This window comes from Physeter macrocephalus, chromosome 8, assembly GCF_002837175.3.
Source record: "Physeter macrocephalus isolate SW-GA chromosome 8, ASM283717v5, whole genome shotgun sequence".
NCBI classification, from domain to species: Eukaryota; Metazoa; Chordata; class Mammalia; order Artiodactyla; family Physeteridae; genus Physeter; species Physeter macrocephalus.
The window spans coordinates 143,291,912-143,307,893 of record NC_041221.1 but is presented as its reverse complement, the minus strand read 5'-3'; the positions used below and the strand labels follow the sequence as shown (position 1 = coordinate 143,307,893).

General features: G+C 38.8%; 1 pseudogene; it reads right to left on the bottom strand.

Moving 5' to 3' along the window:
• Positions 1 to 6,199: 6,199 nt before the first annotated feature.
• Positions 6,200 to 7,136, bottom strand: LOC102976477 (eukaryotic translation initiation factor 3 subunit E-like; annotated as a pseudogene).
• Positions 7,137 to 15,982: the final 8,846 nt, after the last annotated feature.

Here is a 15,982-nt window from a genome sequence, read left to right as displayed (position 1 = left end):
TTTCCCATAGCTCGAGCTCTCAAGGTGGACCTGATTTCCTGTCAGCAGTCACTACTGGGTAAAGGCCAGGTTCTAGTTGAGGGTTAGACAGGATGGGTCCTCTCTGTACCCATGAGAAATGCTCACAGCCTTTCCCACGGTTGTGAGGACAGAATGGATATTTTTCCTGGTTGGGCAAGAACTATGGGACAATGGCTGTGTGGTTCTCTGACAGCTCTCCTTGACAGTGACATGGGTTGTGAAAAGGCCAACAATAGTGCTCACTGAGCAATGGCTCTTTGAGTCCTGTTGAGCAGTACCTTAAGTGTCCTCCCAACATGTAGTAGGAAAACTCTAGTTGCAAGTCTCTCTAGCATCCTGGAATTCACTAAAAGGCAGACTCACAGAAATCTCCCAGCTGGAATTACCTCAAAGTTCTAGCTGAGCTCCCACCCACATAGGAATCTCCCTTGCAGCATCCCTGACAAATGCCTGCCTACTCCTGTTTACATACCTTCCATGATGAGGAGCTTTCTGCTTCACAAGGTACCTGCCCATGGTTCAGTAGTTCTCATTGTTGTTGATAAAAATAAAAACAATAGCTAACATTTTTGCAGTTCTCACTATGTGCCAAACTATGCTGAATACTTTCCATGCATTGAACTATTAATTCTTGCCACAAACTTATTAAACAGATGAGGAAATTATAATGTTAAGAATCATAATGTTAAGAATATTTCCAAGTCCATAAAAAGTGATAGAGCTAGTTTCAAAGAATATGATTTTCACAAACTTCAATCACTCATCTATCATTTCATTTGTACATGTCTGAAAAATCATCTTTGCTGTTATGCACCAAAAATTTCTCTTTAAATGATTTTGTTTCATTTTTTTAAAAAGTAAAATATCTACTTTAACCACTTCTTATATATATGAAATCATAAAATTTGTCTACTAGTTATATATTTTCCCTAGTATGTATTAAAATAAACTCAGAACTAATGAAAATTTTCAAAATGTTCAATCATGTCCTAAATAAAAACATCTTTCTTAGCACCATTTTGTGCTAAGAAAATACACTGTATTTTGGTAAACATTGTTCTAGGCTATATTACTTCTCTTTTTGTAAATATGTATTTTTGAATCAAAAACTTGATTTTTGCAATTATTTTTCACTGTTGGTATTAACTCTGCCCTGTGAGCTTCAGAGAAAAAGTCTTGGCAATCTTGTCTTTAAGACTGGTTTTCAAGCATCTGAGAAGATTATATCTCCCTGAAGCCTTCTCCAGGTTGGTCATTTCCTGTTCCTCCAACTCTTGGACAGGGTTTCTAGCTTCCTCTAGACCCTCTTAGGCTGGTCACTCTTGCTTGAACTACCCTATTTTGTAAAACAGCCATAGTTGTTATTATATAAGGGCATATACAACCCTAGATGTAGAGCCCAGAATCTTTACACCTATATCCAGTAGCTGCTTCTGTGCTCAGGTTCAGATCTACCCAGGGCTGGGGATGGAATACACACCCAGCTGGAAAGCACATGGTCCCAGCCCAGAAGACATGAACTATTTCACAGCTCTGCCTACCCTTTGGCAATCACTTGATTTACAGGAGTCTGAGTTTACTCAACGGAGAAATGAATATGTCTTGCCTTGCCAGCCTCCCAGCATGGTTGTGGAGATAAAATGGACAAGTGACATATAGATTTTTGTAAACTATGAAGAGTTACAGACATTAGTTATCATTAAAGTAGACCACACGGCCTCAATACACTATTACTTAACCCTATGAGTGACCTTTGAACCCAGGCCGCCTTATAGCTCTTTTAGAAAATATCAAGTTAGAGAAAGCGTATGTGGACGACACTTGATAGTCAAGTAAGTCACCATGTAAGGGATTGCTATATGCTAGTCACTGTTCCAGGCCTGGGATATAGTGTTGAATATAGGAGATAAGTAGGATTGATATTCAAACAGTACAAACTAATGGTCATACTGATTGCTAAGATACTGAAATATTTCCACAATAATGGGCACATAGTTCACATGCATTGCTTAGTTAATATGCATTGCTAATGAACATGCATTGCTTATCTACTCCAACCCCTCCCTCAGGACTCCTGGGCCTCCCCACACACCAACAATTTAAAGGTTGGAGGGCAGGTTAGGGGGCCTCCTGGACCCTGTCCCAGGACTTTGGCCATGGTCAATTCTGAGTGATTATTGCCATGTGATACTGGTTGTTAAATATTTGGAATATCACCCTGGGAAAATGGGTTCCATTCTACTGAGAAGATACAGAGTAAACAAGTGAATGAAACAATGTATAATTCAATTGCAGCTTGTGATAAGAGCTATAAAGGAATGAGATGGTGGTGTGGGTGGAGCAGGGGGTGGACCTCAGATCGCACGATCAGAAACGGCTTCCTTGAGGAAGCGAGATGTGTGTTGAGACAGGAATAGGGAAGAAGGAATGAGAGCCAGCCATGCAAAGATCTAGGGGAAAAGCATTGCAGGCAGAGGAAAGAGTAGGAGCCAAAGCCCTGGGGCAGGAGTGGGTTTGGCATGTATGAAGAAGAGAAAGAAGGCCCATGTGACTAGATCATAATGTGCGTTGCCCAAAGCAGGCCAGCAGAAAAGCATGCGAGTGCTGGCAGTCTTCAGTAACAAGTCTGGGTTTTATTCCAAGTGCGAGGAGAGGTCATTAGAATGACTTAAGAACATTGAAACGTGGTTATCGTATTTACAAAATGCCTTGTTCTGAGAAACTCAAATCTCGGAAGAGAGTTCATTTCCTATTTTCTCTCAGCTACAATTGCAAACCTGAGGCTGATGAATGATCTGATAGATGTATATTTGGGGGATGATAACAACCAATTCACCAGCCTAGAGGAACCAACTTAGGAGGGAAATCAGACACCCAGAGTTCTTGTCATGCAAGGCAGGAAGAACAGGAAATGACCAACCTATAGAAATCTTAATGGGAGCATAGTCAATCTTCTCAGACACTTAAAAGCCAGCCTTAGAGACAAAGTTGCCAAAATGTTTTCCTTTCTTTTTTTTTCTTGAAGTATAGTTGATTTACAATGTTGTGTTAATTACTGCTGTACAGCAAATGATGACCATCACTGAAAAGTCTACAACTAACAAATGCTGGAGAGGGTGTGGAGGAAAGCGAACCGTCCTATAAGGTTGGTGGGAATGTAAATTGGTGCAGCCACTATGGAGAACAGTATGGAGGTTCCTCAGAAAACTAAAAATAGAATTACCATATGATCCAGCAATCCTACTCCTGGGCATATATCCGGACAAAACTATAATTAAAAAAGATACATGCACCCCTATGCTCATAGCAGCTATGCTCATAGCAGCACAATTCACAATAGCCAAGACATGGAAACAACCTAAATGCCCATTGACAGAGGACTGGATAAAGAAGATGTACATATATACAATGTTTTCCTTTCTATAGTCTGATTTCCACAGCAACAGGGTAAAGTGGTTCAAGCAGAAGTTATCATTTCTTACCATTTTATAATAAGTATCAGATTCTGAAAAGAAAATTACATTCATGCTCTACAGAGCCATCAGCAGGGGTTATTTCACCTATTTTGCTTATTGAGAAAGAAATCAAGAAAATTTGCCTGATGTTACATACAATTATCACCGTTGGGTTAACACTAGAATACAGGTGCTCTGAGCCTCTTTATAGTACTCTACTACCTCCTTATGACATTTGGGGAGCAGAATTTTGTAACTTTTGGGCTAGTCAGTTGAAGAATGACCCAGTCAATTCCCAATGTACTATTCAGCCCACACATGTGATGACAATCTGGTCAGGAATTCAGACAATCTGCATGCTTTATCTAGTGTAGAGAAGGCATACATGCATTCAGTTGGGCATACGTACACTTCAGTTCATTTTCATTTTAAATTTTAGAGATGGCTAAAATCTGCCCAGGAAATTACCTGTGATTGAACTGCCATCCAGTCAAAAAAAAAAAAAAAAAATCTAAGCTTTCTAAAGATGACCCAGACGATCACAGCAGTGTAAGGAAAAGACAGGTGGATGAGGAAGAAAGAAATGCTTCTTTTTCATTTTCCTAGAGACCCCTAACTCACCCATGGGTGTCCAAAAAGTACAGAATAATAGAGGCATACATGTTCATGGTCATGATATGGCACTACTGAATAAGAGAATCTCAGAAACATGGGGAAAGGCTGTTGCCCACAGGATGTAACTTTATGTCAAGGCGGCCTTTCCCACACCTTTGCAGTGAAGTTTCCCTCTGGACCCTCCTCCATGCTGCGTAGGTCTAACTTCATCTTCATTCAGTTCTTTCCCCATAACTTTACCACTCCTTCACCCATTCCCTTTACTTACTTTGATATTTTCTCTCTCCCATTAGTCTGCAATGTTCTTTGCGGACAGGGACCATATCTCCTTCTTTTCCTACTTCCATAGTACCAAGCATGGTATTTTTCAGTACATCTTTATTAAATAAAATAAAATATAACTATGACTGCCATTTATGGAGCAACATGTACCAGGTATGACATTAAGTGTTTTACCTATTTTTATTTTATTTAATCCTTTTAGCAATCCAGTGATGTGGGTGTCTTCAGTCTCATTTTACAGAGGAGCAGATAGAAGATTGAGGAAGTTAAATAACTTGCCCAAGGTCACATAATTCGTAAGCAGTAGAACTGGGACTCTATCCACATTTTTTCTGATGCAAATACAGAGTAACTTACACACTAATCTTGGCTGCCTCTCTGTACTGATTATTTCATTATAATATTGAAAGAAAAGAGCTGGAATGGTGAGACAGAGTTAGACAAGCAGCCACTTGCATTAAGGAAGCTGGACCAGTCGAACGGCCAGCAGAGTCCACATTCTTGCTGTGTACCTGGGTATTAGAGGGTGGGCAGGTATCTGTGGGAAGGAACTCATTCAGACCTTAAGCTAGTTGCCATCCCCTTTTAATACCAGACAAACAAACTGAAAAGGAGCTGCCCTGTGCTGAGGTGTACTACATGCTAATCTGCTAATCCTGTACTCCTTGGAAGAAGAGAAGGAGTAGGAGATGTTTTCTACAAGTCCTTTGCCTGGCAGACAGAGAGCTGAGTCAGAGACAGTTGGCTGAAATTGTGAAAAGGCAGACCAGCAGCTTAAGAGAGGGTGGTGCAGATCTCTTGTTATTCAGCCTTTCCCAGGAACAAGAGATCAGGATGCTCTTACCACAGTGAGAATGGGGATTTAGAAAGAGTGGGAGGTGTCCTGGTGAAGGGGAAATATGCCAATTTGGAAACCCAAGGTCTTGGAGTTGTTGAAAACGTTATTGAAATGAATAAGCTAAAAACAACACAACGGGGTGTGGTTTAGTAGAAACGAGCACTAGCCTTGGACTTAGGAATTGTATCTTTGAATTTCAATGTTGGAATATTAAAAATTATGAAGATGGATAATATTTTGAAATATTAATTGTTTGTTTCGAGAATTTGCTTCATTCCTTGTTCCTTCCCACATTCAATCAGCTAAGCATTCTCCATAATTGCCTTGGAGCTGAACTGACAGAAGAAAGCAAAGAGAGTTGGTTGCTGGTTTTCAGTTTAGCAACCTACATATTATGACTCAGCTATAGACACATGAGATTTTGAGAGAATATATGATATGATGATGTATAAATGATAAGAGAAAAATTACCTTAAGGCAAAGGATGGGTTCCCAAGGCTGAGAAGAAAAAGATAAGAGAGACTTAGAAGACAGTTGGACAAAGAATGAGGAGACGTCGCCAGAGGGACCATTAAGAACAGTATTGAGTCAATATCCAGGGAATGGCCAGTGTCCATCTGAGCATGATCATATGTAGCTAGGGCCCAGGGACAGAAGCTACTGCCTTCAAACATGAAGTCTTACATGCTGCCTGGACTGAGGAGCTATGATGAGTTCCTTCCTTTGACAGAAGTTAGCATCTGGCACACTGATCATCAAGCAGGAGTGATAGCCATTTATACCTTGACCATTAAGATTGTTCTGTTCCCATCCAGCATACCCTAGAATTGTCAAGTATTCTGTTTTAATGAAAAACAGCCAGTTTTATTCAAACTCTCCAAAATTTATACTCATTATGTTAATTGTTTCCAAAATGTTTCACGTTTATATAATGGTTTTATTATTTCACCTTTCTTTTATAGTTTTTATAGTTTTTCTGTACAGTTCTTCAGTAGAAGCCAAAGTCCTGAGGTACCCAGTTAGGAGCTTCTGACCTACTATTCTGATTATGTTTCTTCTCAATATTCATGACCAACATCTGGCTTCTAAATGAAAGGCTTTTGGCCTTTTCAATCACTTGCTGATAGGATGAGACTACACTGTCACCCATAACCACATGACCTAATTTAGAATCAATCTTGGCATCCAGTCTTGCAATTTCTAATCAAATTTACACCTTTCAGCTTCTTCTGGAGTCATGATCGGTTTATCTGCCAACATGTTAATGCTGATACACTGATGAATGCAACAAAAAGTCTCAAATACAAAGAGACAGGTATTTTCAATGGACTCCTCTGGACAAGCCACCGAGAAGAAATCATTCACTAGCACTGATTCATAGTCCTTCAGCTTTTTCTGAGCCCCATAAAAGTCAAAATTAACATATAATCACTCAACAAACTCTGTAACGGGCTTTTTATATGTGTAAGACTCCTGTTGAATAACTTTGACCAGATCATTTAGCACCTGCCGGTGTTTTCAAACATCTTTGTTTGTTATGACTGCTGTGGTCAAATAGCGGAGAATATGTGGACACATCATCTGAATTGCATTAAGGTACTGTGGCTGGTAGAGGAAGAGATCAATAATATTATCACGTCCTTTAGGGTGATTGAAGAAAACATACAGAGACCAATGAATGAGCATGTTTGCTGCTGAAGAGACTAGAGTGGCAAACTCACAGAATTATTATCTACGGTCTCTTTTAGCCACGTAAGGTCTTCCATGGCTGCATTCCAATTCTGCATTAAGATTTCACAGACCAGTTTTCCCCAGAGTGAACTCAAAGCATTTCTGTCCATTGTGGGAACCAACACTCTAAAGAAGTAAAGATATTCTGCTGCTCCAGAGTAGTTTCCACATTTATATTGGAATTTTGCATACATTTAGGGTGTATCTAAATATAGAATTGTCAAGTCTAAATCAGCCTTCTGGGACACTTGTATACCAAAGAAATAGATACTTAGAGGGGTGGTAGTGTAGAAGAAAAATCCCCCAACACATGGGCTTACTAGGTGGGAATGAATGAAGTCATCTAGGGATTTCTCGTGTAGCTGACAGTCCAAAAAAACGTTATCCTGTATGATTTTCAGAATAATTACCCCCCCAAAGGTATCTACATCCTAATCCCTAGAATCTGTGAATACGTTGCTTTACCCGGCAAAAGAGACTTTGCAGATGTGATTAAGTTTAGAATCTTGAGATGGAAAGATAACCCTGGAATATCCTGGAGGATCGAATGTAATTATAAGGGTCCTTATAACAAGGAGGTAGGAGGATCAGAGTCAGAAAGGGAGCTTTGTCAATGCATGGAAAAGTTGGAGTGATGCAGGGCAGTGAACCAAAAAATGTGGGTAGCCTCTAAAACCTGAAGAAGGCAAGGAAATGGATTCTCTCCTAGAGCCTCCAGAAGGAAACAGCTTGTTAATAACACAGACTCTTGAGCCTTTCTCTAAATCTACTAAATCAGATTATCTGGATTTGGGCCCAGACTTATGTATATTTTAACACTATCCGAGGCTATGCTATACAGCCAGTCTGTACTAGCCCATGCACAGCAGGTAGAAAAACACTGGATCTAAACTGACAAATGGGTATCTGAGACCACTATCACATTCAGAAATGTTAATGTCCTAACCACATAAACACCAAGTGGTCACTCAGTTTCATAAGAACACTTAAAGGGATTATGATCTCATCACCTCTTGAATAATACTAACAGCTTCCATTTATTGAACGTATCCTAAGACAATCAGTGTGCTAATATTTTTATGCATTATGTCATTTAACTTCAGAGCAACATTATAAAATAATTATTAATGTTATAATTTACAACAACAGCAAAAAAGGTCTAGGAAAGTTAACAGTAACCACATGGAGAGTCAAAAGTATGGTTAACATGTAACTGGAATTGCTGTTTTTAATGCAACTGGGTTGGAGTAGCCAGGATCTCAAACCAGTTCTATTCATTCCTACCAAGGTACCGATCTGAGGATTCCCTTCCACACGATCTCTCCTCTTACAGGTGTTCAGGAGACATCCTGTCATCAAAGCAACACCTTAGAATATACCTAGTGAATAAGAGTTGTTTCCACACAGGGAAAGTAGAATAGAGCTGAGCAAAGTTTTGGTCCCAAAGAGCTGCAACTCTCATAGGACAATGACAAGCACTCTGCTAGAGTTTCATTAGGAGGTCTTTATAAGATGTAATGAGGACAGCTGTATGGCATTGATGATTTACGACACTGGTCCAAATGCCTAATGTGATCCCATGATACCCATTAATGATCTGACTCCCACCTTGTGATAGATGGTGTCTCTCTATTGGTAGTTGATGAGTCTTAGTGCCAGTTCCACAGCTCTCCCCCTGGTTCCCTTAGGTATGTTGAGTCCCAGGCAGGCTAGGCTCCACCAATCTCCTCCCTCAATATTGTCTTTCCTCCACACATTAACTTCCAGCCCATGGAATTTTTATTTGGTCTTAGTGGGCAGTGCTGTGTGACTCCTACTTTATATTTCCAAACCTACTATTTCAGCATATACTTTGTGTTCTGCTTCCTTCTCCAGACATTCTGGCCTTAGATTCTAAAAGCCAGAATCAAAATCCCTTTCTTCAAACTATTCTCTCAGCCTTGAATTTCAAAATCCTGACAGTATAAACTGGCAGTTGGCTGCAGGAGGTTCAAAGACATGTACGAGAGGGAAAAAAGAGGGCTATACATACAATATTGCAATATATTATTCTTCTCCATAACCATAATCCCCAGGGTCAAACAGGCAATAAGAGAAGAAGTCAGGAATTATTCTCATTTCTCTCTGATGTCAAAGTCTATACGACACCCAGTTCATCATTGGACATCTCTAGCTAATGAACCCAAGCCTAAATCCCAGCAAATTCTACCATAGGTCCTAGATCTGGGCTTATGAAACAGCTAAGTTCCTCCTTTTCCAGGACAGTCATTAAGATACTTGAAGATAATTATTTGGGCACCTGAGTCATCTTTGAGCTAAGTTACCACCCAGTTCCTTCTACTCTTCTTCACAGACATGGTGTTTCTTATTTTTCATTATCCTGGACCTCATTTTGAATGTGCACAATTTTTTTGTGTGTGTTCCTCTTGACTTGTGACTTTCCTAAATAAGCTGTGTCATCCCAACTAGTGAAGTCCAAAGTCAACTACAGAAACTTTTTTGATCTTGTTCCTGACACCACATTCCTAAAGAAAAGGATATGTGTACCATGCAGTATGTGTGCAGATTTCTACTTCATCTGTCTATGAGATATGTACAAGCTCAGGGAAGACATTTGGGATGAATTTAGGGTATGCCTCAACCTCTTGCTTGAGCCCAAGGAGCACTCACATGGCCAGCACATACCAAGGTTCATAAAAAGACTAGGAAAAAGGCTTGTGAATGTATTACATAGTAGTAGGTCTAGTGCTAGAGAGAATCTGAGTCACCACAGGTGAGCCTTACTTCAGAAACCCCAAGCTGGAGGACAGCAAAAGATGGGGTGGGCAGTGAAAGGGGCAAGGAGCCTGTAGCTTATCTGCCAATAACTTGCTCTGGGATCTTGAACAATCATTTCATCACTCTGGATTTTATTTTTCCCACAAGTAAAACAATAGTTAGACTAGAGTGGTTTCCAAAAGTACTTGATTACACACTTCGATCAGAAAAACATTTCTGCACATGCACGTGAAATTATGTCTATTTTATTTATTTAGAAAGAATATACATTCAACCCCAATATATAATATATAGTATAAAACATAACACAAAAAGTTTCTAAATAATTAGACTTCTAAAATGTAGTCAAAACTTTAATATATTTTCCTGTATCCCAGTGAGTCAACATAAGCATCTAGAACAGGAGTTAGCAATTTTTTTCTGTAAAGGACCAGATAGTAAACACTTCAGGCTTTGCAGTCCATATATACTCTGTCCTAAAGACTATTTTGTCTGATATTAGTATAGCCACTCCAGCTTTTATGGTTGCTGTTTGCATATTACATCTTTTTCCATCCTTTTACTTTTAACCTATTCATATCTTTGAATCTAAAGGTGTCTCCTGTAGACAGAATGTAGTTGGATCTTGTTTTCTAATCCAGTCTGACATCTCTGCCTTTTGACTGGATTGTTTAATCCATTCACATTTAATGTTATTATTGATATAGTTGAATTTATATGAATTTTTTTTCTATTTGTTTATATCCTTTTGTTCCTATATTCTTACTTTACTGCTTTCTTTTGCATTAAGTAAATATTTGGTAGTGTAACATTTTAGTTCCTTTACTGATTTTTTTTAAACCATTTTTAGGGTTTCTTTTGTTGTTTGTTTAGTGGTTGCTCTAGGGCTTACTATATACATTTTGTTTTTTTTACTATATACATTTTAATTTATCACAACTTACTTCAGATTTATACTAATGTAATCAAAGTGAGATAGAAATGTTACTCCTATATAGCTCTATTCCCTCTTTCCCCTTTTTTGTGCTATTATGTTATACATATTATATCATATCTGTTACAAATCTAACAATGCTTTATTATAATTATTACCTTATATCATTTTACATCTATTAAAGAAACTGAGATACAGTGTCCATTACAACTACTCAACTCTGCAATTATTGCATTAAAAACAGCCTTGGGCAATATATATATGAATGAACATCACTGTGTTCCAATAAAACTTTATTTATGGACACTGAAACTGAATTTCATATAAGTTTCATGCATTATAAAATATTCTTCTTTTGACTTTTTCCCTGTTATTAAAAAATGTAAAAACTAGCTCACAGGCTGTGCAAAAACAGGCAGGGGGCAGGATTTGATTCAAGAATGCAGTTTGCCAACCACCTGACTTTCAGCAATGATTTTCCAAACTCTTTTATGTGGCACCTTGAGGTTAACAGACATGCCTCCAGGCCTGCCATGGTGGCAAAGGTAAGATCAGAGACTGGGCTTCAGCATCCTACCTCCATTTCAAGAAGAACAGTTCTGCTTATATTTTGCTTATTTTTTCCAAACTGAAAAGATTCTGTTTAACAAAGTTTCCCTGGAAGGAAGAAGGAAGGAAGGAAGTGGGGGGGAGGGAGGGGAGCAGGATGGAAAAAAGGAAAGATAATCTCAAATGTTCTTTCTAGCTTTGAAATTCTATTACATTCATCTAAAATTGTACAAAATCATCAGTGAGACTGGAACTATACTTCAGTTAACCTTGAAATCTAAACATTTGATATTATGCTGTATTTTCATTATTTCTATTAAGTTTTTCCTGAGTTTTGTAATCAAAATTCTTTTCTGAAAATAGAACGAGCATTAAAGGAAAGAGAACGTTCTACACCTGGGCCTAAACAACCAGAAGAGAGATCCTTTAGCACCCTCTTGTGTCCATAATTAGTGATAACAGCAACCCTGCTAAGTATTGGGGACATCTAATAAGGCCTAAGGCATCAGGGTGAAATGCATGGAACAAAGAAGTTGAGGTAGTGATAGGGTTTGTCATTCCTTTTTCATACTGATCTGCTCTATTCGAATAAGTCTTCTACAAACAAGATTCCCTTACAAAGAGAAGTTCTTCCTTTCTCCTCTTTATCTAAATGCTACCCACTCTTTGAGAGAAAGTTGATCATCTTGAGTTCACCATAATAATTTCTTCTCTGCATAATTAGAGAAGTGAAGAATACTGGTTTTATTTATTTTTTCACATTCAGTTCCTTTATTAGCTTAGATAGCCGTGGAGTTTAAAGGTATGTCTTTCTCCTGGATCCAAGCTTCCCCCCTCTTTGCATCTTGAAGTTCTCTAGGGTTTGTTTGAGATCTGTTTTAAGGTTTCAACTTTTCCAGTTAAGGCCTTGTTCTATATGCGAGTGCTCATTTGGCACTTCGATCTGACTTGAAATCAGATTGTTCCAGTTGGGACTGGCTCAGCCTTTGGCCATTTTTTTTTTTTTGGAATGTGGGCTGTTCTATGGGAACTGAGCTGAGAAGGCTTCAGCTAGGTTCCTCTAGGACCAGACTGTTCTCTTAGAAATGGCTGGTATTAGGCCTACAGGTTGTTAGAGATATTTGAACTGTTTGAGCTATAAGCTGTTTGAGCTGAAAACTGTTTAGGTGGTTTGAAAATTATTCTGTTACTCTAGAGAAAAACTTATGAGAATGGGACCACAGTTATCTACGTATTTTGAGGGCACTCCCCTACAGGGATTTGAGCTGATTTTATGTTTAAAAACCACAGTCTTTCCTCAAGTGCGTTTCCAACTAAAGAAGCCAACATAACCAAAGGCAATTTAGAATATCAGTGGCCATTAAGAGGAATTTTGAAATCCCCAAACTTACTCTTCTTAAAAATAAACTGGACTACCATAGCTCTAAAATGTCTCAAACTAAATAGAATGTCTATTTCGGTTTGTATTTTGAGGATTCCAAACTTTATCAGGAGCCTAAAATTGCCTCTCTGCAAAATAAGATTTTAAGATTAACTGACGCAAAGAAAGGATTAAAGAAAGTGAAAATGGCCCCCAAAGCCACAGGCCCTTCCTCCTTGGCTCCTTCGCCCCTGGTTCTTCCTCCAGGGCCGTCGTGTCTCCCCCTCCATTCCTTGTGCCCAAGCCCTGCCTCTGGCGCCATCCTCCTCCTTTCTTTCTAGGCCACCTACAGCCCTATACCCTCAGTTCCCCCATCGAATTCTCTCACTGAACTTCCTTTTTTTCTCAGAAACTGACCTCACCCCTTTGCCTCTGAACTTATCATAATGTGTCCCTTTAAAATTAAGCTTTCTGAGGATCCAGAGACTAACTCTTAATTTCTTATATTTCCTGGACTAAAGCTAAACTGTGAGCCACAGTCAAAGATTTTCCCAAAGCAACTGAAGATCCTCGCCGATTTGCTGAGGAATTTAATGCAGTCATTCAGACCTATCAACCTAGTTTCTCTGACTTATGTCAGCTAGTTCATATGCTTGTCAATGAAGGCCAGCCCAGCACTGGATGAAAATCACTAATTGGGAACATTCTGAAAAGTCTCTAAAAATACAACTGGGAGACCAGTCTGCTAACTTATACGATTAGGCTCAGGCAATTGGTGGGAGACTTCATCCAGTAATTTTTAGGGCGTTTCCAAAGCCTACTGATTGGAGCAAAATTCAGGCTTGCACATAAACTCTGATGAATCTTGTCGTGACTATTACAATCAACTTCAGATTTTTTTTTTTCTTTATTTGCGGTATGCGGGCCTCTCACTGTTGTGGCCCCTCCCGTTGCGGAGCACAGGCTCCGGGCGCGCAGGCTCAGCGGCCATGGCTCACGGGCCCAGCCGCTCCGCGGCACGTGGGATCTTCCTGGACCGGGGCACGAACCCGTGTCCCCTGAATCGGCAGGCGGACTCTCTACCACTGCGCCACCAGGGAAGCCCAACTTCAGATTATTTTTAAAGAAAATTCTGGTCTTCCTTCAGATGTTGATTCCACCCAGGTAGCTTTTAACTTTATGTCAAAATGGGTTATTCATGGGCTGAACCAGGACCTTGCCCTTCTAGTAAAAAGAACCAGGATGGAATGGGAAACTATGTCCACTCCAGATTTAGTTAATCTGACAAACCAGCTCTCTCTCTCACTGTGGATGAATCACCTCAAAGGAAGACAGCTAAAATTCTCTATTCTTTTTTTTAGGATTTTTTTAAAAATTGAAGTATAGCTGATTTACAATGTTGTGTCAGTTTCTAGCATAGAGCAAAGTGATTAAGTTATACATATATGTATATATATATTCTTTTTCATTATAGGTTATTACAAGTTATCAAACATAGTTCCCTGTGCTATACAGTAGGACCTTGTTGTTTATCTATTTTATATAGAGTAGTTTATATCTACTAATCCCAAACTCCTAATTTATCCCCCCTTTTCCCCTTTGGTAACCGTAAGTTTGTTTTCTATGTCTGTGAGTCTGTTTCTGTTTTGTAAATAAGTTGTTTGTATCATATTTTGGATTCCACATATAAGTGCCCTATTGGTAACCACTAGTTTGTTCTCAACATCTATGAGTTGGTTTCTGTTTTGTTATATACATTAGTTTTACTTTTTAGATTCCACATATAAGTGATATCATATGGTATTTGTCTTTCTCTGTCTGACTTACTTCACTTAGTATGATAATCTCTAGGTTCATCCATGTTGTTGCAAATGACACTGTTTCATTCTTTTTATGGCTGAGTAGTATTCCATCATATATTATACATATTATATGTATTATTACATATATTATATTATAAATTATATATACATATCGTATATGTATATATATTATATATGCATGTGTGTATATATATACTACACCTTCTTTATGCATCCATCAGGACAGATAAAATTCTTAATCTTCAACTTCAGCAAATGAAGGTCCCTAAAAAATATCAAAACCCTCTTGGTTTCTGCTATTATTGCAAAGAGCCAGAACAATGGAAAAAAAGATTGTTACAAGTTTAAGCACTTCAGGTGCCTTCAGCCTTTCTAACATCCTCCCAGTTTTAAATGACAGGGCTTTCTCCATTCCCTTCTATTCATCAGCTTGGAGAAACATTTTTCCAGATTAGGGATGAATCTCTTCCAGTTCTAATTGACACCAAAGCCACACTCTTGGTGCTCAACCCCACTATAATAAAGCAGCCTCTGCCTTGGAGTACTAAAATAACTCAAATATAGAGGATCTCTAATGAACCTTAAGAGGTTCCTGTCCATGAACCTGTTGTCTTTTGTTTAGGCCCCTTGAGAGACACATACCCTTCTCTCTTTAGTCCTGCTGCCCTTATCCATTTATAGGCAAAGAATTCTTAGAGAAATATCATGCTGGAATTTCTTTCTCCCAAACAGGAAAATAAGTCTAGAATTTGACAGTAAAAAATCAAAGCAGCCAACCAGATGAATTAAATGATGCTTTCACATCTTTATTTTCTCCATTTCTGACTATATTAGAGCTCATTCTGGAAACACTGACCACGTGTCTCTATTGAATCAACAACTACCTTTCTTATGGGCAAAATCTCCAACTGATATTGGAAGAATTCATAGCACATCTCCCATCAAGATTCAGATAGATCCCTCAAAAGCTCTCCCCAGAATGAATCAATGCCCTATGAGTTAAGAAGCCCTTCAAAGCATAAAGCCCATAGTAGAAGATTATAAGGCTCAAGACCTCATTCTCCTTGGTACTAGTCCCTGTAATACTCCCACAACAGTGAGAAAACCTAAGGGCCAGGGGTGCAGGTTTGTTCAGGACCTCTGAGCTATAAACATCATTGTTATCCCTCAATACCCTGTTGTTCCTAACCTTCATATGTTATTAACATCCATTCCCACTGGAAGAAAATTCCTTACTATAATTGATGTACGCAGTGCATTCTTCAGTGTTCCAGTTGATGAAGGTAGCCAAAACCTTTTTGCCTTCACTTGGGAAGAGAAACAATTCACCTGGACAGTAACACCTCAGGGTTTTACTGAGAGTCCTTATTTCTCACAAATCCTGAAGGCTGATCTGGATGAAATAAAGTTCCCCAGAGGTTCTACTTTTTTAATACTTGGATGATTTACTTCTTCACTCTCATTCTCAAGCCTTCTTACAGAGACAGTATCCACTTTGTAAAGCTTTTAGCCTTAAAAGGACATAAGATCACCAAGGAATAGTTGCAGTTTGCCCAAACCTAGGTTTTATATTTATGGCATCTGCTATCAGAACAA